The following is an 8408-nucleotide window of genomic DNA, read 5'->3' as shown; positions in this document are numbered from 1 at the left end:
ACGTTTTATTAAATGACATATCGTTCAGCAGCATTTGAACACAGCAAAACATCTGAGATATTTCATATTTCCTTTCCCCAAGCCGCCTCCCTCTGGTGGATGTATTAAATCAAGAGTGCAGCACTCGGTAGCCTCCTGTTGCCTCACACAAGCAATGTAACGGGCATTATGTGGTATTAACTGTAGCCTTTTGAATACTTATTATAATGAACAATACTTATTTAACCCAGCCACTGAGGATGCACAAGCCAGTGCATCCTTAGTGCCGGTCCCAAGCCCGGACAAATGGGGAGGGTTGCGTCAGGAAGGGCATCCGGCGTAAAATCTTTGCCAAATCAAATATGCGGATCATAAATAAGACTTACATACCGGATCGGTCGAGGCCCGGGTTACCAACGACCGCCACCGGTACTGTTAACCAGCAGGGTGTCGGTGGAAAGTATGCTACTGTTGGGCGAAGGAGAAGGAGAGGGGGAAAGCATGTCCAGAGGCAGCTAGAGAGGAGGAAGGGTAGGCGTGTGGAGGTGAGAGTTGGAACTTTGAATGTTGGCACTATGACTGGTAAAGGGAGAGAGCTGGCTGACATGATGGAAAGAAGAAAGGTAGGCATACTGTGTGTGCAAGAGACCAGGTGGAAGGGGAGTAAGGCCAGGAGTATCGGAGGTGGGTTCAAACTCTTCTACCATGGTGTGAATGGGAGGAGAAATGGGGTAGGGGTAATTCTGAAGGAAGAGTATGTCAAGAGCGTGCTGGAGGTGAAGAGAGTGTCAGACAGAGTGATGAGTATGAAGCTGGAAATTGAAGGTTTATTGCTGAATGTTATCAGCGCATATGCCCCGCAAGTTGGGTGTGAGATGGATGAAAAAGAAGAATTCTGGAATGAGTTGGACGACATGGTGGAGAGGGTACCCAAGGAGGAGAGAGTGGTGATTGGAGCGGACTTCAATGGACATGTTGGTGAAGGGAACAGAGGTGATGAGGAGGTGATGGGAAGGTATGGAGTCAAGAAGAGAAATGTGGAAGGACAGATGGTGGTCGATTTTGTGAAAAGGATGGAAATGGCTGTGGTGAATACATATTTCAAGAAGAGGGAGGAACACAGGGTGACGTACAAGAGTGGAGGAAAGTGCACACAGGTGGACTATATCTTATGTAGAAGGCGCCATCTAGAAGGGATGGGAGAGAGGAAGGAAGACAAGGAGACTTGGTGGTGGAATGAGGAAGTACAGCAAATTGTACAGAGGAAAAGGTTGGCAAAGAAGAAGTGGGATAGTCAGAGAGATGAAGAAAGTAGACTGGAGTACAAGGAGATGCAGCGTAAAGCAAAGAGAGAGGTGGCAAAGGAAAAGGCATATGGTGAGTTGTATGACAGATTAGACACTAAGGAAGGAGAAAAAGACTTGTACCGATTGGCTAGACAGAGGGACCAAGCTGCAAAGGATGTGCAGCAAGTTAGGGCGATCAAGGATAGAGATGGAAATGTGCTGACAAGTGAGGAGAGTGTGCTAAGAAGGTGGAAGGAATACTTTGAGGGACTGATGAATGAAGAAAATGAGAGAGAGAGAAGGTTGGATGATGTAGGGATAGTGAATCAGGAAGTTCAGCGGATTAGCAAGGAGGAAGTGAGGGCAGCTATGAAGAGGATGAAGAATGGAAAGGCAGTTGGTCCTGATGACATACCTGTGGAGGCATGGAGATGTTTAGGAGAGATGGCAGTGGAGTTTTTAACTAGATTGTTTAACACAATCCTGGAAAGTGAGAGGATGCCTGAGGAGTGGAGAAGAAGCATACTGGTACCGATTTTCAAGAACAAGGGCGATGTGCAGAACTGTAACAACTACAGAGGTATAAAGTTGATCAGCCACAGCATGAAGATTTGGGAAAGAGTAATAGAAGCTAGGTTAAGAGGAGAGGTGACGATCAGCGAGCAGCAGTATGGTTTCATGCCACGAAAGAGCACCACAGATGTGATGTTTGCTTTGAGAATGTTGATTGAGAAGTATAGAGAAGGCCAGAAAGAGTTGCATTGTGTCTTTGTAGATTTAGAGAAAGCTTATGACAGAGTGCCGAGAGAGGAGGTGTGGTATTGTATGAGGAAGTCAGGAGTTGCAGAGAAGTATGTAGGAGTGGTGCAGGATACGTATGAGGGAAGTGTGACAATGGTGAGGTGTGCGGTTGGAATGACAGATGGGTTCAAGGTGGAGGTGGGATTACATCAAGGATCGGCTCTTAGCCCTTTCTTGTTTGCAATGGTGATGGACAGGTTGACGGACAAGATCAGGCAGGAGTCTCCATGGACGATGATGTTCGCGGATGACATTGTGATCTGTAGCGAGAGTAGGGTGCAGGTTGAGGAGAGCCTGGAGAGGTGGAGGTATGCACTGGAGAGAAGAGGAATGAAAGTCAGTAGGAGCAAGACGGAATACCTATGTGTGAATGAGAGAGAGGACAGTGGAATGGTAAGGATGCAAGGAGTAGAGGTGACAAAGGCATTTGAGTTTAAATACTTGGGGTCAACTGTCCAAAGTAACGGGGAGTGCAGTAGAGAGTGCAGGCAGGTTGGAGTGGGTGGAGAAGTGATTTGCGACAGAAGGGTATCAGCAAGAGTTAAAGGGAAAGTTTACAAGATGGTTGTGAGACCAGCTATGTTATATGGTTTGGAGACAGTGGCACTGACGAAAAGACAGGAGGCGGAGCTGGAGGTGGCAGAGTTGAAGATGCTAAGATTTTCACTGGGAGTAACGAAGAAGGACAGGATTAGGAGCGATTATATTAGAGGGACCGCTCAGGTTGGACGGTTTGGGGACAAAGCAAGAGAGGCAAGATTGAGATGGCTTGGACATGTGTGGAGGAGAGATGCCGAGTATATTGGGAGAAGGATGCTGAATATGGAGCTGCCAGGGAAGAGGAGAAGAGGAAGGCCAAAGAGGAGGTTTATGGATGTGGTGAGGGAAGACATGCAGGTGGCTGGTGTGACAGAGGAAGACGCAGAAGACAGGAAGAAATGGAAACGGATGATCCGCTGTGGCGACCCCTAACGGGAGCAGCCGAAAGTAGTAGTAGATTGCACTCTGTGCATGCTCCGTCCGTGTTCACCAGCTGTCTGTTATATTACATTTACTTTTCATGTTGGTGGGGCCCAAAACGGAGGCAAGGCCTAGTGCCCATTAACATCATGATCCAGCCCTGACTACTAAACGGGGAATGAGTTGACTGCGACTGGCTAATGTACTCTAATAAAACAAAGTTTGCTGCTTTGCGTGCAAACTTTTTGGAGGATCCAAACAACACGATAGTCGCTTAGTTGGTGGGTATAGCAACATCTGTCAGAAGTGTTAAAAAAAAAAAACATGACAGAACCCGATCATATAGATGCTCACCTTGCGTGGAAGGAATTACTAGAATCTCGGTTACGACTGGGAAAATGTATCGACAGTCAACTTCAAAATGCCATCACAGCGGAGAAGGCATGTTGGAAAACTATACTGACTAGAGTGTTAGACTGCATTCTTTTTCTTGCAGAGGAAAATTTGGCATTAAAAGGCAAGAATACTGAACTGGGAAACCCCAGAAATGGAAATTTCCTTGGACTGATTGAACTTTTAGCTCGATATGACCCTACGTTGGCTGAACAAGTCCGTAAAATTGCGACATCAAAGGGTGCTGCTGTGTCATATTTGAGTTGGTGCACGCAAAAGTAGTTTTTCCAGCCCATGTCTGACTGTTATTGATAAGATTTGTGAGAAAATAAGAGCAGCCAACTATTACGCTGCTTAATTTGACTGCACTCCTGATATTTCAAAACGGGAACAAGCTTCTATAATAATCACACGTCAATATAAACGAAAGAGGCAAAAATAGGAGTCATTTGTTGGATTCAGGACTGTTAAGTAACTGAAAACTATCCATTATATTTATCATATGCCATGTTATGTGCACACGCATGCACGCACACTTTGCTATCCAATATAGGTTTCTCTCACAGCTGGGGAACACAGTGTTGTTAAATAAAGGAGGGGGGCACATCTTTTTTAGGACCTCGGTTTGGTTTGGACCCAAGTACAGAAAACATCAGACGGAAACCAGGCTTCAAAACAAGCCAGTCTTTGACTTGACAAACTAAACCAAGAACAAACAATCCAGTCTTTACGACTTGACAAACTAAACCAAGAACAAAATAATCCAGTCTTTATGACTTGAGAAACTAAATCAGGAACAAACAATCCAGTTTTTATGACTTGAGAAACTAAATCAGCATCCCCCAAAAATAGTTCAGGGGACGCTGGTTTTTGTTAAAATTTGTAGGTCCCGGATTGGATTATTTGTTCAGGCACTATTTGAGGATGTGCAGTGAGGGCAGCTTGTTGCTGGTGGGTATATTGTAAAATATCACAGCAACAAAGACTTAACTTTTCATGGTAGCCAAGCTAACAAAGGCAATGACATTTCTGATGGAAAGTACCGAGCTTCTCGGGAGTGAAAGATTGGGATAAAGTTAACAGATGGCTCTATGTTGCCGTAGGTTTTGGGTTAGGGCGTTTACCTGCTCAGGCAGATAGTCCAGTTTTCACGTGACGTCACATTCATACGCCCACCTGGCGGGCAAAATACTTCCCAAAACGGCAGCATTATTGATCCATCCAGAACAAAAATACATACAACTGTCTGCAGTTTTGCAAGCTTTCATCCTGGTGGCAGTGTAAGGAGAGGGATTCTCCACAAGATACACTGCTCAAAAAAATAAAGGGAACACATAAGCAATTCAATGTAGCTCCAAGTCAATCACACTTTTGAGATATCAACCTGTCCAGTTAGGAAGCAACACTGATTTGTGAATCAATTTCACCTGTTGGTAAATTGTCTAATTTCCACCTGGTGGAAATTAGACAATTTGCAAGACAACCCCTATAAAAGGAATGGATTTGCAGGTGGTGGCCACAAACCATTTGCCTGTCCTCATCTTTTCTGGCCGATCTTTGGTTAGTTTTTCATTTTGCTAGTGCCCTCACCACTAGAGGTGGCATGAGGCGGTATCTGCAACCTACAGAAGTTACTCAGGTAGTGCAGCTCATCCAGGATGGCACATCAATGCTTGCTGTGGCAAGAAGATTTGATGTGTCTCCCAGCACAGTGTCCAGAGCATGGAAGAGGTACCAGGAGACAGGCCAGTACACCAGGAGACGTGGAGGGGGCCGCAGGAGGACAACAACCCCGCAGCAGGACCGCTATCTGGTCCTTTGCGCAAGGAGGAACAGGAGGAGCACTGCCGGAGCCCTACAAAACGACCTTCAACAGGCCACTAATGTGCAGGTTTCTGCTCAAACAGTGAGAAACAGAATGCATGAGGATGGTATGAGGGCCAGACGTCCACAATTGGGGCCTGTGCTCACAGCCCAACACCGTGCAGCCCGATTGACCTTTGCCAGAGAACATCTTGGTTGGCAGATTCGCCATTGGCGCCCTGTGCTCTTCACAGATGAGAGCAGGTTCACACTGAACACATGTGACAGACGTGAGAGAGTCTGGAGACGCTGTGGAGAACGTTCTGCTGCCTGCAACATCCTCCAGCATGACCGATTTGGCGGTGGGTCAGTGATGGTCTGGGGAGGCATATCCTTGGAGGGCCGAAAAGACCTCTACGTGCTAGCCAGAGGTACCATGACTGCCATTAGGTACCGGGATGAGATCCTCAAACCCATTGTCAGACCATATGCTGGTGCAGTGGGCCCTGGGTTCCTGCTCATGCATGACAATGCTCGTCCTCATGTGGCCAGAGTGTGTCAGCAGTTCCTGTATGTCGAGGGCATTGATGCTATGGACTGGCCTGCACGTTCCCCAGACCTGAATCCAATCGAGCACCTCTGGGACATCATGTCTCGTACCATCCGCCAACGCGATGTCGCACCACAGACTGTCCAGGAGTTGACCGATGCCCTGATCCAGGTCTGGGAGGAGATCCCCCAGGAGACCATCCGTCGTCTCATCAGGAGCATGCCCAGACGTTGTAGGGAGTGCATACAGACACGCGGAGGCCACACACACACACACACACACTACTGAGTCTCATTTTGAATCGTCTTGAAGAATTTCCACAGAAGTTGGATCAGCCTATGTTCTCATTTTCCACTTTGATTTTGAGTATGATTCTGAATCCAGACCTTAATGGGCTAATGATTTTGATTTCCATTGATCATTCTTAGGTTATTTTGCTCTAAACACATTCCTCTGTCTAATGAATAAAGATTTTCAGCTGAAATATTTCATTCATCGAGGTCTATATTGTGTTTTTAGGTGTTCCCTTTATTTTTTTGAGCAGTGTATATGTAAACATCACCAAATTGGAGCTCCGGCAGGGACTTTGCAATTTTTAGAACCTGAAATACTGCAGCGGGTGCTGTATATGGATTGCAATAGCCTAAAACTTGTAGTCTGAAAATATATGTTTTTCTTCTTTCGTAAGGCGATCTAAACAGTTGTTGCTTTGAACAGCTGGAAAATGGACAGGTCTGTGCTGCTGCTCTACAGTTTCCACTGTTGGAACTTTGTTTTGCCCACATCAGTCACGTGAATGAAAACTATGAATAATACCACAGCAACAGAGTAACTCTTCGCAGTAGCCAAGCAAACTACAACAATGGCATTTCTGATGGAAAGTACAGAGCTTCTCGAAATTAAGGTTTTGGATAGAATTAACGGATGGCTCTTTCTGCATGTATTGGTTAGGGTAAAGGATTTATCTGCTCAGGCAGGAAATACCACAGAAATTACCACAGCAACAGAGATTAGCTCTTCGCAGTAGCCAATCTACGGCAAAGGCATTTCTGATGGAAAGTACCGAGCTTATCGTAGTGACAGTTATGGATAAAATTAACAGATGGCTCTTTCAAGAAGTTTGGGTTGGGGTTTATGTTAGGGTAAAGGTTTTACCTGCTCAGGCTGAATGCCAGAGCCAACGCATGTCAACCGAGTGCCTTCGCCAGCACCCACGTGCTGGCTTACAGATACCCCCAGGTTTAGGTATATGGATAGAGTTTGATGGGTTAAGTATAAGGTCAATTTGGATGTTTATTCTTTACAATCGATCTCCCGTTGTCTTGTATCTTGATTAGTTTTTCCTGTTTTAAACTTGAAGAGTTGTTGGTGGGTTTTGGAGCAATACAAATATTTTTTTTTGGTTGAATTGAACTTTTCTGCAATTTAATTATTTAGGGTTAGGACTAAGTTTTAGATAAAATTAATTGATTAATTTCTGCATTTTTACCACTCAGAACATGTTCCTTCCCTTGATGTTCCCATAAAAAGAACACTGAACGGTCACCAAAAGCATAGCGCGTGTGATTAAACTACTTCTCTGTACCAGCTTCGTGCGCAGGAAGAAGCACCCCAGCTCATCATCGTGGGTGGCGGGACTCACTTTAGAAAAGCATTTCTCAAGATAAGAACTAAACAAATTATCCCCAAGATTAGGATAAGGTTTGGCTAAACTTAACGGGTGGCTCTATATCTTTCGGCTAGGGTATGGGGTTTTAATCTGCTCTGGTAGACAATCCTACAGAGAATGCCACAGCAATTAGAGACCAACTCTTCATGGCAGCCAAGCTAACTACAACAATGGTATTTCTGATGGAAAGTACAGAGCTTCTCAGAGTAATACTTTTGCATAAAATTAACAGACAGTGCTTTCTACATATTTCGGTTGAGGTAGGGTTTGGGTTTTATCTGCTCAGTCAGACAATCCCACAAAAAGAAAACCACAACAGAGAATAACTCTTAGCTGTAGCCAAGATATCCATGGCAAAGTCATTTCAGATAGAAAGTACAGAGCTTTTCAGAGTAAAACGTTTAGATGAAATTAAGGGTTGGCTCTTTCTACAACTTTTGGTTGGGGTGACGCCAAGTGTTTTACCTGTTCAGGCAGACAATCCCACAGCAACAGAGACCAACTCTCCGCAGTAGCCAAACTAACCACGGCAGTGGCATTTCTGATGGAAAGTACCAAGCTTCTAGGAGTGATAGTTTTGGATAATATTAACATATGCTCTTTCTACATGTATGGTTTGGTTAGGGTTTTACCTGCTCAGGCAGACAATCCCACAGAGTACCACAGCAACAGAGACTAACTTCATGGTAGCAAAGCTAACCTCGGCATTTCTGATGGAAAGTACCGAGCGTCTCAGAGTGATAGTTTCGGATAATATTAACATATGCTCTTTCTACATGTTTCGGTTTGGTAAGGGTTTTACCTGCTCAGGCAGAAAATCCTACAGAGAATGCCACTTCAAGAGAGAGTAACTTCGCAATACACAAGCTATCTAAGAGTAAAATTTTTGGATAAAATTAAGGGTTGGCTTTTTCTAAGCTTCTGGTTAGGGTACAGTTACAATAAGGGCTTTATCTGCTTAGGCAAT

The 8408-nt window shown here is 44.9% G+C and overlaps 1 pseudogene; it reads right to left on the bottom strand.

Moving 5' to 3' along the window:
• Window positions 1-7259: 7259 nt before the first annotated feature.
• LOC130132186 (small nucleolar RNA U3) lies at window positions 7260-7458 on the bottom strand (annotated as a pseudogene).
• Window positions 7459-8408: the final 950 nt, after the last annotated feature.

This window comes from Lampris incognitus, unplaced genomic scaffold, assembly GCF_029633865.1.
Source record: "Lampris incognitus isolate fLamInc1 unplaced genomic scaffold, fLamInc1.hap2 scaffold_123, whole genome shotgun sequence".
In the NCBI taxonomy this organism is placed as follows: domain Eukaryota; kingdom Metazoa; phylum Chordata; class Actinopteri; order Lampriformes; family Lampridae; genus Lampris; species Lampris incognitus.
The sequence above is the reverse complement of the archived record's forward strand: the minus strand, read 5'-3'. Positions and strand labels throughout refer to the sequence as shown.